The sequence below is a fragment of the Hippichthys cyanospilos genome, chromosome 16, assembly GCF_059441005.1.
Source record: "Hippichthys cyanospilos isolate Australia breed blue-spotted pipefish chromosome 16, RoL_Hcya_1.0, whole genome shotgun sequence".
NCBI classification, from domain to species: domain Eukaryota; kingdom Metazoa; phylum Chordata; class Actinopteri; order Syngnathiformes; family Syngnathidae; genus Hippichthys; species Hippichthys cyanospilos.
In genome coordinates, this window is record NC_142384.1 from 16,800,216 (window position 1) to 16,814,891 (window position 14,676).

General features: G+C 43.0%; 1 protein-coding gene across 2 annotated transcripts in view; it reads left to right on the plus strand.

The window, feature by feature from the left end:
- The window catches only part of adcy9b (adenylate cyclase 9b), a 29,798-nt gene that overhangs the window by 4,305 nt on the left and 10,817 nt on the right, over window positions 1-14,676 (plus strand). The gene's annotated exons all lie outside the window — the stretch shown is intronic.

Consider the following 14,676-nt stretch of genomic DNA (forward strand, 5'->3'; position numbering starts at 1 on the left):
TTTTACTGTGAAGGGAACGGCACATTTCTCTTTTCAAATTAACGTAAATTTCGCACTCGAAATTTGAATGTCTTATTTTTATATATCGGGCACACCACATTACAAGGCACATAGAATAGAAGCTGCAGTCGTGGCTGGGGTTACAATATGCATCCACTAGATGGAGCTGCGCTTGGCTGTCAGAAATGTGAAAATGACATTACGCGAATAAGTACCAAATGATCAAAATCATCTTAGCAGGCCCTCTAGAATCGCCCGTTTGATAGTGTGGTCGGAAAAGCCCAATCGACTTTGTAGCATGACATGCCGACATGGCCTAAATTAATAAATGATCTAATGAGCATTTTCATTCATAGCACTTGTCAGCCCTCTCGTATAATTTGACCGACTTTTTTTTCCTACGACCCGTACGAGGCTCGCCCTAAGGTGAGCGCGTGCGTGCGTGAGCCCTTTGAAATGATAATCCTGACCTTTGCTGCCTCCCGACCGACTCTCCGCGCCGTCGGGCAGGTCGCTAATTAGACAAGATCATATCAAGGACTAAATCCAAGCAGGTCTCACTTCTCATCGCTCGTTTTTTACTAGCTTTCGCACCCCCTCGTAGAAAGGGAAAAAGTCTAGACTTAAGACATTTTTGTCATGATGTATTTTTCTCCAAAACATTCTCACATCTCTTCCTTTAACCTGTAAATTCTTCTCCATTGGGATGTCCTGTCAGTCGTTTATGTTTCTTGTATGGCCTGCCTCTCTCTAATTGGTCCTCCCTGTGAACTTGACACGGATTAATGAGGCCTGTTTGGAGGTACGCGCCGGAATGCAATGCGTAAGGACCCTGAACAGAAACTCTCTTCTACAATTCGTCCTAAAACCAGTCTGGGGAAACTAGAAGTCGTAGCCTTCTAGTCTACTGCGGTTTGAGATTGGTGTCATGCTCTGAAGCTGCGCTTTAAAAACGTGGGTGTGTGGGAGCACTTCAGGGGCTACGAGAGATTTTAATAGGGTGTTCTGCAGGTGTCAGCAAATCTAATTTCATGCTCTTTAATCTCGTGACAGCAACAGTTCTTCTTTTTTTTTTTCATGTCAGTATCGGAGCAAATCAATAGGAACAACATATTAATGAGCGTTCGATGAATAAATCGTAATCTGCTTCATTCCGTCTCCTCTGGCGGAAATTTGCATCACTCGTGATAATGCGCATCTGTATAAAACTGAACGTTTTGCAAAGGACGCTCGTTTATCGCAAAGTGGCGTTACAGCTGATTTGCTCTTGAATCGAAAAGAACGTCTCCTGCCGTGGCTTTAAAATGCGTTATAACGGACCTATTGATATCTGACCCAATGAGCATTAGATAGCTCTTCATCTGTTTTACTTCGCCTCATCTGCCGGAAAATTGCATCAGTCATGACAATGCCCATTCGTATAAAACTTTTAAGTTTTGCAAAGGACTCCTTATAACACAGTTTAGTAATAAGTTGCTCCATGTTCCAATTAATTTGCTCTTAAAGAAAACAAGCGTTTTATTAGCTTTCCTGTTCAAATCTCACATACCATCAGGAGTGCTCAGAAGCCCCGTCTCAGAAGGTTGGTGAATTTGAGAATCCCGGTTACTACATTAGCATTGCATGCGATATTATGTAGCTGATGAGCGGCTAATGTCCAAATGCTTGTGTCAGTTTTACAGCGTCAACAGTGTCGTTCGTAGTGAGGCTCATCACTGGTATTCCGTAGCCCTGCAGCCGCCGCTCTCCGCCCCATGAAACACATATTACCGGGCCCGATCGAGCGTTTAATATTGCGCGCTGTGCGTTTGGGGGGCGACGCTGCCTGTGGGGTCCTTTAGGCCTAAGTACAGCGTGCGCTTCTTTGGGTTTCCCGGTCATGCTTCATAAACGCGCGTTACGGGGAAGGGTGGAAACGATAAGGTGGATTTATAGAGCTGCGGGCATTTAGTCTTCTTGCCGCCGCAGTGTTGCGCCGTTAGTCAGCAAGTCGGACTACCTGTCCGTTTTTCCGGAGGCGTACGCATTGTTTATATGGGAAAAGATTAGCAATCGGAGGGTGTCGGGATTTGGCAGGATCCGGAGCGGACAATTAGAAGAACTTTTCGATTGCTCTGTTAGCGCCGCGTGGTGCAGGCGTGTGTGGATGCAGACGTCTCCCGGCGGTGCTATCGGATCCGTTTTGAAGTGTCCTGTCTTTATCTAGTGCATGGGTGTCAAAGTCAAGGCCCGGGGGCCAGATCCGGCCCCGCCACCTCACGTTTTGTGGCCCCTGAAATGTTGATTTGACTTCAGGTTTCTGACTAAAATACCAAAATTGCAAGTTGTCTTTAACTTTTAAAAAATTGGGGGAAGAAAAACAAACATTTTCTTATTCTCCAAATCTCTTTTGAACAGTTTTTGCCGGCTTCTGATATCAATTCTTGGTAAATGTGTGACCAACACGCTTAAAATGTATTTGATTTCACAGTCATTCCGGCCCTCTGACAGAAACTATCACTATAATGCAGCCCAAAATAAAAATTTGTTTGACACCACTGATCTAGTGTGACATAGGGGATGACCCCCCCCCCCCCCGTAACTAAAAATTGCGGATGGTCTTTTTTTTTTAGCCATAATTGGGTTAGTTTTTACTCAACCTATGATTCATTCTGCATTGGATTAAGTTGATTAAATCTTGTCAGAATATCTTCTTGCGAACCAGCCTATTCAAGGTGCCTATTCATTGGAATATTTTATTCAATAACTCCAGAAGATAGTGTTATATTTGTCACTGATGTCAGTGTGCATCATTAAAATACAGGCATTCACCGTTATGCAAAGGAGTCACTTTAACACAATGTAGCAATCAGGTGCTTTGTGTTCCAATCAATTTGTTCATTTTTTGAAAAGAAAGTAACTGTTCACCCTGCTTAAGATTGCAACTATTACAATCAGTAGCCAGTGTTTAACTGCATGTATCTATGGATTTTTAAACAATAAATCAAATATTCCAATTGTGTGTTATGCAACAGACATCCAATAGCCAGTCTGGCGTTTTTGCTAATCTATGCAAAACATGGACATTTTTGACAAAGTTAACAGGATGCATTTGAAAAAAAAAAATCTCTTTCTGTGTGTTGACAAATTTTGAAGTTATTCTTCAGTATATCTTTTGATGTAATGCACACAAACCTTCTTTGCATTTGTGTTATGCCGCCCACATGTATGACTCTGTGCGGCTGGCCACTCATTCCATCTGGATGTGTGAAAGCATCAAGAAAATTGTGAGCACTCTTGATGGCATGCACAAAGTGTCTTCTCACATTTGCATACTGTCAATGTCACCCCCCCTCCCCCCCATGAGCAGAGATGGATCTGTACATTGCAGACTTTGACGGGAGACAGATCCGCACATGTCCAAGAGGTCCCAACAAAGACAATGAAACACACACACATATATTTCATCTAACGCTGAATCCCGGGCCCGCCCAGCCTAATCGCTGTGGCAATGGCCAATTAAAGGAGCTGAAAGGACCGAGCTCTTTAGTGGCGGAGAAGAGGCAAGAGAGGCAACGGTGCATGACCAAGATAGGCCTGCTTTTCTTTCTGTCTTCATTTGAATTTTCGCATTTAATACGGAGCAATCACTTGCAAAGCAAATCGGGGTTGAGGAAGTAGAAAGTAGGTGTATCATAATGCAGTGTATTACTGCTTTCAGAGCAGTTTCCCAAACCGCTAGCCATTTTAAGGCATTTTTGGACAGTTTTGTTCCCATTACCCCTAGAATATTGTGTTCTGTGAAAATGGAAGACACACTAGTCTCTCTTCCTCTACTAAAAAAAAAAAAAAGTTGTTGTAGCCTTAAGCAATCGTTAAGTAATCACTAGTGGTTTGACCAAAAACAAACAAAAAAGAAACAAGCTTTTTCATTTCTTGACCTATTAAACTATAAAACAAAACGACAGAGGAAAGACTTTTTCATGTCCTCTTCTGAGGATGCTGGGACTTTGCAGGTGAGCTTGATTGCGTCTAAAGACATAGACCTAAAACTAATGTCCACTTCAGTGGACACAAATGAAAAGACTGGCTCTCAGGTAGATATTTTTTCCAAATGTCTTTACTACTATGTGTCCTGAAAGAAATTCACCGCTTTACATAAATAATCTTTCGATTATTTACCACTATTTACGATCAATATTTCCACTGAACTTTTTCTTTCAAGCAGAAATATGTTAAAATGCCGTAAAAATATTCCTGCAACACTTTGGGCGCGGCAAACCTTGAAAGCGTGTCAGAAATATGAACAAATGTTATGCTGGCGCTCGACGCCAACGGCTTTTTAGGCGGCGTTAGTTAAGCTGTACATGTCGCCAAGCTCACCTGGCGGCCTTGAAGATGCTCGGCGGATAAATCGTTATCATGACTCATTGGCGTTCCTCCTTTTGTGATCAAGGGCGCAGAAAATGTCACCGCGCACGCAGACACACACACACACACACACTCTAGCTTTTACTCATCGTGATGGATAGCACTCGCTCTTGAGGTGACACACACACACAAAGAAGCTCAGTACCCACTCACCTGCGCACATTGGCGTCCACTCTGCACTTAGTCCCACGCAGGCAGCAGCCCCACCCTGCCAATATTTGCTGCTATAGTGACTCATTAATGTGCACGGCAGGAAGTGTGTGTGTGCGTGTGTGTGTGTGATGAATGGCTGTGTGAATTATGAATGAGAGGAGATGACGGGGTGCGCCGTCCACCCTGAAGCCCACTTGTGCACTCGCCAAACACGGCGCCACTGATGGCCTTTGCAAAGTGGCTCCTCTGCCATGAATGCTTTCGTTGAGAAATATTGCGTTTGCTCCCGCCGTGTTTCCAGTTTTCTTTCCATGTCTCGTTATCCCTCCCCTTCCATCTGTCAAGTTCAGTCAGCCTAGAGAATTGAATAAACAACGCACAAAGAAGGAAGACAAGAGGCTTTCGATTCTTTTTGCTCGCGAGAACAGACAGATGCGTTTGCAGTTACAGATCCAGATTCTTATAACACATCCTGTCCATTTCTTGTTTTGTTTATTAGAGTAGCCGTAGTTACAAACGTCGCCGCCCTAAAGGTTTTGGGGGGAGCACGCGGTGGCAATCAACACCTTTACGCTGGCACTGTGTTCACTGACCGCTCAGAATGTGGGAAATCTGAAACACACTTAATCCGCAACAAATATAAAATTTGCGCATATGAACACAAGAAAATATTAAGTTTAGGAAGATGAGATTGATTCTGTTTCGCTATAGTGTTTACATTGTTGCCAAATGTTTGTGTGTCTTATACACAGTAACATAGAAAATAGCAGAATTTGATCCCAAAAGTAAGGGTGCGACCTATACCCAGGTGCGTCTTATAATTGGGAGATTGAGGGAAGTCTTTTTGAACTCATTCAGTGCCACAGATGAGAATTACGGACTTTTAAAATAGTAATAATGATAATAAAAAATAACATTCTGGTCAAATACGTTTTTTATGGAGAAGCGTAGACACAAGCCGATTGAGCACTGCAGTGCTAACTGTGACCATTGGATTGGAGTGTTTCCACACGTACAACACAGCTATTACCTCCATCAATTCTAACTGAAGAACGGAAGTCAATCTTTCATATGGCAGCACCCATATTAACATAGACGTCGCACACAATATTCTGTTGGCATTGAAACGTAAGTGAAAATGCGGAATATACTTGCCCTCTCGAGGTTTCCTTTTCCAAGAACGCTTGGAGTTAAGTATCTTTAATTAGCATCCTCTAGCGTTAGCATGCATCTACTCCAAAATAAAGTGCCACGGTGTTGGTGGGTCTATTTTAAAGTATGAAAATTCTGAAAGGTTTGAGGTCCAACACCCAGAAACTCGCTGCTGTCTTTTCTGGCGGTTTGCAATGTTTCTTGTCAACTGCCGTAGCTTCGATTGGAGCGAAATATTAGTGACAAGTTTAACAGCGTGGAACGGCCCTCCTGTGTCCCCTTCCAGCTGTCAGCTGCTTCTCCATCCGCGGAGCTCATACCCCCCCCCCATGCTGTCACGTCTCAAGACTGTTACTGACATACTGGCCATGTGGGTGCCCGAAATACTCCCAGCAGAGGTCTTCCCCTAACCTTTTATCACTTTCACTTCACGCCCATGTCACTCTGTTTTTCTTTTCTGTCACGCTTACTGTGTGTCAGCCAAAAAATCTTATCGTGTGAGCGGCCAATTGTGATTTGAGTCCATCGTAGCAAAACAAACTGCACGCAAAACTAGTGCCGATCATCACAGTTGCGCATTTTTGTCATTTCATGTCGTGTTGTTGAAAGATGTCAGGTTGGGATTGCAAGAAATCGTATTCCTTTGTTACGTCCAAATCGAAGATTTGAAAATAAGCTAAATTGTCAAATGGGGGTTTTGCAAAAGCGGCAGAATGCAAGGTATGGTTTATAGAACCAATGTTTACAATAGGTACTAACTGATTAAATGCAGCCTGACCCCAGAAAATGACCCCAAATTGCCATTAAGCCCTGGCTGCAGCTCGCAGATCGCGGCGTGGCTCAAGATGGGGCGGAGCTAAACACTGAACTGCGCCCATTTCTATGTGGAGAACCCAATGGCCTCCATGTTGCGTTTCCAATCATGTCTCATATATTTGGCTGGGATTGAATTCACATTGCTGTCTTGCCAAGACGAAGAGTGGACACAAATGTATAAACTGTCTCTCAGGGGGATATGACACCTAAATAGAATGCCAGAGGCAAATATCCACGCGTTTCACACTTGCACACGGGAAGCCGCCATGGAAAATGAGGCATAACGATTTTGTAATGATTCAAATTATGGCTGTTTAGTTTATAGAAGAGAACTTGATTTACAGCTGTTTAAAAAAATCGCCTGGCAAGGGAACGGCTTGCAATGTGACAACTGCCTAATTATACAGTGAGACGTGGATGTCAAATCAAAGCCGAAGCTTCTTCCTCAATCTGCTTTTACAGCAGCGAGGAACAACATTTAAGTACAAGAGCAGGAAGCGACTTCAATCAATCTGTTTCTTCTTTTAACCGCATGCCAGCGCAGACAAGTGCCAACGTGTTGCCGCCCGCGTTATATTTAGCGGAAAATCGAGAACGTCGTCATTAATCGGCAATCGGGGCTGCGTTAGTCGGCGCGTTGAATCGGTGTCAAAAAAATAACACCAATAAAGCAATCAGTTCAACCAATTTAATATATTTCAAAATTGTAATAATTTATGTAGTGTGATAAAAAATGAAAATGTACTAAGTGCATAAGTAATCGATTACCTTTGCTACTTAAGTAGGTCATTAAGTCCAGAAGTATTAATGAATTTACTGGCGTTATTTATATTATGTTTTGAGAACATAACTAGGGAATACTGCTGTGGCTTAATGCCACGTATAAATACGTCTTTGGGATTGAATGAGTGAATTGACGAAAGGTTCTTGCAATAAACATTTCTTGTAGCCCTACTTTGTATGATTTAATTATTTCATTGAATTCTTTCGGCGGAGCTCAGTGATAGACTTTGGCGAGTTCTGGTTAAGACATCGCCGCGGGACGTCATCGTAAACGCCGTGCGCACATTAAATTCACGATTGAATCATTATTTTGCCCTCCTCTCCTGATGCAAAGCTCTAGCGATTTGGAAATGAATTCTCCGCAGACTGCGCATTCCCATTCACGTTTTGGCAGTTATGGATTCGTTTGGACGACGCTGAGAAAATATGTAATTACATGCCTCAGCGGCAAACGCTGTAACCTTTCCTTTCCATAACAAATAGGAAGTGCTTCTTACATACTTGTGCAGTATGCACAGATGGCGACTGTTTTGAGTGAGATGAAATAGGTGGTGGGGGGGGGGGGGGGGGGCATTAACATTCAGATGAGGAGATTCACACAAGTGGGGACGGCAAATGAGATTCAGCCAGCAAGTGGAATGAGTTTTGCGGATGATGTCAGCCGTGGCAAGACTTCACAGCCAAGAGGTGTTTAAGAGCACGCGGTGACGAGGCGAACGGAGATCGGGTCAGACACCGAAGGAGGGAGAGAATTTAGGAAGAAACGACGGTGAGTCGCAGTCGATGTGACAAAGCCGGGAGAGAATAAAGTCCACGGAGCAAAAGGTCTGTTCATGACAGCTCCCGCTCTTGTCACAATCGCTTTTATTGTCTTGGCGTCACAAAGTCCAACAACATTGAATAGGCACCAAAATGTGCGGAGATGTCAAAACCCGCAATACCCGTTGGGTTGTCACACTTTATTTTATTTTTTTTGGGCATCTGTACTGTGTAAATAAAGTATGTTCGATAGTACAGTGATCCCTCGCTACTTTTTTTTTTCATTCAAAAGATATATTGCTAGATAACTGTAAATGCACATGCCAAGGGCACTCCTCGGATGTCGAACCACTGCCGTACACATATTTACTTAAATCTTATCTTATTAAACCTATGACAGTAAATGTATCGTAGTCGGGATCACGGACTATCACGGATATTAGCCGCGCCCGGAAGTCGAATTAAGACTAGTCGATCCAGTTCCAGCTCAAAGGCCTCTCTGATTTCCCGCTTCTGCTCGTCGCTCAGCTCCTTAGGCTGTAGTTGACTAAACGTGATAACGAGCAGCGTTTATACTTGAAATTCCAATTCATTACAAAAGAATTCTATGTACAAGATTGTCAAGACGCTGCTAATGCTCTGCTGCTACAGCGTCCGTGAGTTTCACGAGGGAGACTGCACAGTCATTCTGTCAATCAGCTCAGATAGTATCACACATTTTTCAAGACTAAAACCAAATAGGCTTTATCATTACTGATATCAAATTGGATCGATATTGGAAAGGGATAGTACGGGCTACAATATTTATGACAAAGTTCAATCAGGAAACCTCTAGAAAATGAAATGCTGCGAATGTACTAATCCCATCATTCAATCTTCTTGTGTTGTCTTGGATGATAAAACCCTCCTTGAAGAAACCATTTGGTTCTTGAATTAGGGGAACTGTTGTCTGGAGACATGCGTTTGGCCCCAACCAAACATTTGTTTTTCGAAAGTCGTGTTTACATAACGCCCAGCTAGGAGGTCACCTTGCAGCATCTTGCCTCTCCGGCTGTGCAGGAAAGTCTTCGTAGCCTTTATCGAATTAGCTTTGCCACGGCGTGTACATCACTCTGGCGGCTGCTGCGAGACTTATGTCTTCCACGCTGCTGTTATCCTGCAGCTGAAAATGCTGAGCCCGTGCCTGATGGCGTGGCTATTTTGCAACAGATTGGAATTATTATTGTAATATACTGTATGTCTAAGCTCTTTGGTGGATTAGTCCAAATACTTATTGCTCCCGAAAGCTCGTCGGCTGGTCCAAAAAGTGAGATAAGAAACAGAAAAATCACGGTTATATCAACGAAACGTATGTCCTTTTTGTTCTTGTTAGCGCATGCGTCACACTAGGACGTTTATAATAGAAGATTGTAGTATAGTCATTCAGCAACCGACACATTTATGCAAAGGAGACTGCCATCAATTAAAGGTTCAAGGTCTTGCTCAAGGACACTCGAGCAAAAACTACACAGACTACGGGAGCCACTCGAGAGTCTCCGGGTTGCCATTCGGGCACCGCTCTCACCTTTATTTTTAGCGTGCTCGTACTTGAGGCTGCCAGGCAGAAATCATGCCAAATAACCTTTTACGTTTCTTGATCGCTGGTGAAGGTGTCCCTTTAAAAAAAGGAATCTATTTTTACTATTTTTGAGCATCTAGTTATCTAGCAATTTAGCTTGCTAGCTATCTTTCTATGAACCTGAACCAATGTGACCATTTTTTTTTTTTAGTAGACTTTAAGGAAAGAATGCCTGTAACAATGGATTGGATTCTGTTTTGGCCAATAGTTGCAGTTTACGGGAAAAGAATTGTCTTAAAGGAAGTCATTGCCGCAAGTTAATTGAGGATTGATAAATCACATCTTCATCTCGATCGGTGTGTGAAATAGAATACTGAAATCACAATACAGTAGTCAGACAAATGGGCCCGGAACAACGAAAAATGGTGACCGAATCAGACATATCGACAAGATCACTTTGACGATGACCGGACAAGAACTCAAAGGAAAGAGGAAACTAAATACACATATAGAAAACAAGGTGCACCTGAATGATACACAATTGGAACAGGGAGCTGATTGGCCAACACGAGGGCAGCAAGATAACAAAGACAGGTGCACGCAATCACACTGACGGGACACTGAACATGAACATGAACAAAAGACCAAACAACCCACAAACTGAAGAGATAAATGGAAGCCCAACAAAACCCAGAACGTAAAGGAACAGGAAACCCCAACGCTAACCAAAACACAGCAGAGCGTAACACCAAGTTTTAAAACACGTACTCTTTATTTTACTGTTATTTGTTGTGGATGTGTGAATATAAATTTTGAGGTACCACCACATGAGATGCCGCAAGTGTAGATTGTGAACTATGGTCTCTGTATCATCTGTTGTAAATCCTTTTTCCGTTTGATGTAGATGCACACTTGCTGTTCACGATGTAGCATCATTCATGCCCACTCATATTATCCATATTTAAAAGTTCATGTTTATGTACGTAGTAAAAGGAGATAACTTAAGCACCACCACAATTTTGCACCGTTCGTCAGATCGTCGTTGGCTGTCATCGTTTGAAATATTTCTGACCGCCCGCCATTCCTCGACAAGTGAGATTGAGAATGATTCTGCTTACCGAGGAGTGAAAGAAGCCGGACCCAGCAGGAGCTAGGAAGATGAAGGTCAATGCGCCCCGTCCCCCTATCAGTCTCGACTCAGGATTCTCACGCCGACTCCCCGCGCTTCTTTCCACTGTCAGAAATGACAGTCCCCCGGTGATTTCTTATGAAAAATGCATACGTATCTTTCGAGCCCTGACAGAATGGGATTTTTATCTTCTCGCAACGCCAATGCTGTTTTCCACATCGTTCCACTTTGTCGTTCACTTCTCATTTGGTGATGGCTCCATCACGCCTAAATATACTTTCATTCTCATCTCTGTTTTACTGTGAAGCAGACTGTATCATACTAGATGAACTTAAACCTCGTGCCGTATTTTGTCCAATTCTTTGAGCGCGTGATAGTTTTATTTTGGTCTATGCTTACGCTATCGCCTTTGCTAGGGAAATGGCTGAAGACTCTCTTTTTCCCACCTCCTCATTCTCCTTATATTTGTTTTCCCGATCTCAGACTCTTGATTGCAGCACGGCTGCTGAGTGCCAGTTCAAAATCTCAGAACCGTTTACTGTAATTCGCCAAATAAAAGACGCACCCGCGTATAGGACGCACCTTGAATTTTGGGCGTAAATACTTACATTTTCAGTTATCGTGTATAAGACGGACTAACTCAATGGCAACTATGTAAATCCTATAACAAAACAGAATCAATCTCATTTTCCTTCCTATTTTTTTGTGTTCACTCGACTCGCTGTATGTGCCCGACGGATCAATCTTCTTCGAATAGTATTGAATGAGAAGAAAATTGGAATTTTTAAATTACTGTTGACAGGACACACCCACACTTTTGGCCTTCGTTTTGTCTTATATTTGGGGCATTACGGGAGTTATCGCACGACCGGGAGCGTGCCATCCCTTGGCTGAAATACTGCCAGAATGATGTGGAAGAAACTGACCAAAAAAAAAGTTGAAATACTGCATAAGGGTTGAAAGCAAAGGATAGGCAGTATCTGTCAGTGGGTGCCAAATGTCCAGATGCCCCTGGTGCCCCTTCTGTTCCCATGCCTGGCCTCGCTACAGAAACCTGCCATCGTCAGATAATCTACGGCACGGCATGTTTGTTTGTTTTTGTGCTGATTCAAGCAGTTGTGTCAGCTCTGCTTCTCTGACTGTTGCCCTCTTTCGCTTTTAGAATAAATCTCCGCAGGACACACAGATAAAATGAAAGCTGTTGTTGTTTGATAAAGAACCAGGAGGTTTGTAGGTATACTACAACAAATCTCTATTCGTGGTTATATTTGCAAATAGATCTGTAGCATTACTTGTTCATAAAGAAAAACAATTGCTATACATTGCTACCTCCACTTACTAGGCGTCACACAACCCCAGCCGCTACTGTAGCTTCTATTCTATGCGCCTTACAATACATACATGAAAACTGTTTTTAAATGGTCAATTCATTGAATATAATCCGGTGCGCCTTATAGTGAGGAAACTACGGTACATATTTACTACAGCTGTTCCTTAAATATTGTGAGAAATCCTTATTGCGATCGGTGTCTTCATATCAACTGGTAGCCCTTCGTATTAGTACCAAAGAAGTTGCTCTCAGGATCAGGAAAGTTTGGGGATCCCTGCATTAGGCTTGACTAAATAATGATTATTGAATCCGTGTGTTGTATGGCCCATTAGCGTTTTTCATGTTGCTACCTGTTGAGGATTATAGTGACCTTACAAATCCCAGTGTTGTCTGCCACGCCGAGGCCTCATCGTCATAGAGCGAGGCTCTTCAGTGGAAAAGGTTCCGTATTGTTCCCACGTTGTTGATAGGGCAGCTCTCTGCCTCCCATCAAGTCCCAGGGGTGGCCGCTAATGATCCTCTTCAATTAGTTCATAGTTGTCACAAATGTAAACGTTTGAAAAAAAAAAAAAACGTACCTGCATCACAGGCTCAGCTGGAAAAACACCAAATTGATCGATACAAACAAACAGCATGAGTTGACCTTTTCCCCAGCGCTGTCATGAAGCATTCATAGCGCCGTTTGTATTCAGATGATGTTATACCCGCAGGAAATGCACAACGTCTTACCACCGCTATTCAGACCGGTTTATCAGAGCCACAATTTACCGCCTGACAGCCTTGCAATTGCAGCTGCCACCCGGTGGGTTGTAAATACGAGAGATTGTCCTCGCTTAGCCGGGACGCATGCAGATGAACTCGTATAACCCACGCCATAAAAGCACTTTAGAATAAGGCGCTGTCTTTCACAAAGACGTCTGTCCGGCGCTTAGACATAAAAAAAAAAAACGGAATAAAGCAATGATATCAAAATGGACACAAATTGGCGCTTTTTGGAGTTTGACACCTACGTACGTACCGGTGCTATCAGTTCTTCAGTCTGCTAACGTTCTAGTGGTATCAATCATTGGTATCGGTAACATCGACTCCACAGAAATAGAGTCCTCACATTGATATGATTCTGAAATTGTTTTTTTCCCATTTCTTTTTTACATCTCTAATCATAGCTCCGAGAGGACACTAATGGTATTGGTATCGGTGCCATTGCCTACTCAAGAATTGAGTCCTCATACCGATATCATTCAAGACAAAAAAAAAAAAAGTGGTATCGAACATCCCTAATATTAAGTCTGATAACATGGAGGACTACAGAAATAGGTCATTTCCTTGCGATAGGCTGAAATTCCAAGGACAATCTCCTGTTAAACTAGGTTTCTTCGGGGGTTATCAAAAATGGTTATCAATTAGATATCGATTTAATCGTTGCAGCTCTTAACGCCAAACAAACAGCCACTTTTCCATACTCACCAGATCTTAAAAAAGAGTGCTCATAGTTTATGGTGGGAAAACGAAGCGTCATAAAGCACCTGTTTTATTTTTCAATTCCTAAATGGTGCTCTTGGTTTAAAAATAAGAACTAGCTTAGTGTATAGTGTAATCAAGAGAGCTATTTGTAGGATCAAAAAATATCACAAGCGCTTCATGAAGCTTCGTTTGCTCATCGCTACCCATAGTAGTCTAGGTTGTATGTGTACTTTGCCATTGTGGATCACCGACGCGGGGGATGGAGCTGGGATACGGTATCGACCCGGCCTCAGCTTCCACGGTACGCCCCCTCCCGCTGCAGGGTTAATGAGATGCGGACGTGTACCGAGGAAGGAGCGCTTTTGTGGGCGTCTTTTCACCGCTAGTGCATATCCCGTATCGTCCTCTTGCCTCTTTTCTCATCGGAGTAGTTGTGTGTGGATGCATATGTAGGCGTGACTTTGTAAGATCGCCACTTTGTGTTTCCTCTGGTTTTATATGGAGGGGAGGAAGTTTGGCTTTGTGTCAGGTTGGTTTTTACGTGGCCGGAACCTTGAGAATGAATGCAGAACTTTGATATATTGATATGAGAATTGTGACACAGATCTGGACATAGATGCCATTTGTTATGAACCCAGACATTGTAGCATTTTGAGGATTAATTGTCGTTTTTTTGCAGCATTTATGGTCAGTACGTGAATATACTGTATATGTGCACACAGGATCGCAATGTGGAATTGAATGCAAAGTGAAAAGTCCATTCGAGAAAGTTTTGGTCCTCCATAGAAAATGACATTCCCATCAAGTTGGCAGCTGGTTGCTGAAGCTGGGCTGTTTTAGTGGAACGTTTAAAGCTGAGTCTTTTGACAGAAGTGCATATGGACATGCCTCATAGTAGTGGCAGAAATTATAGTGTGCCGATAGACGAGGGCAACATAGGCGTTCAAAATATTTGGCCCGGTTTCTCTCGGAAACACCGGTATGAATCCCACGAAGGGTGATAAACTGATGGTGGCCGGGCTTACAGTTGTAGTCAATCTGTATGTAGTCTTTATGTACTATTTTATAGACTTTGCTACATGCTAAATGGCGCTGAGCCAACAGCCGCATCGGTCTACGGTA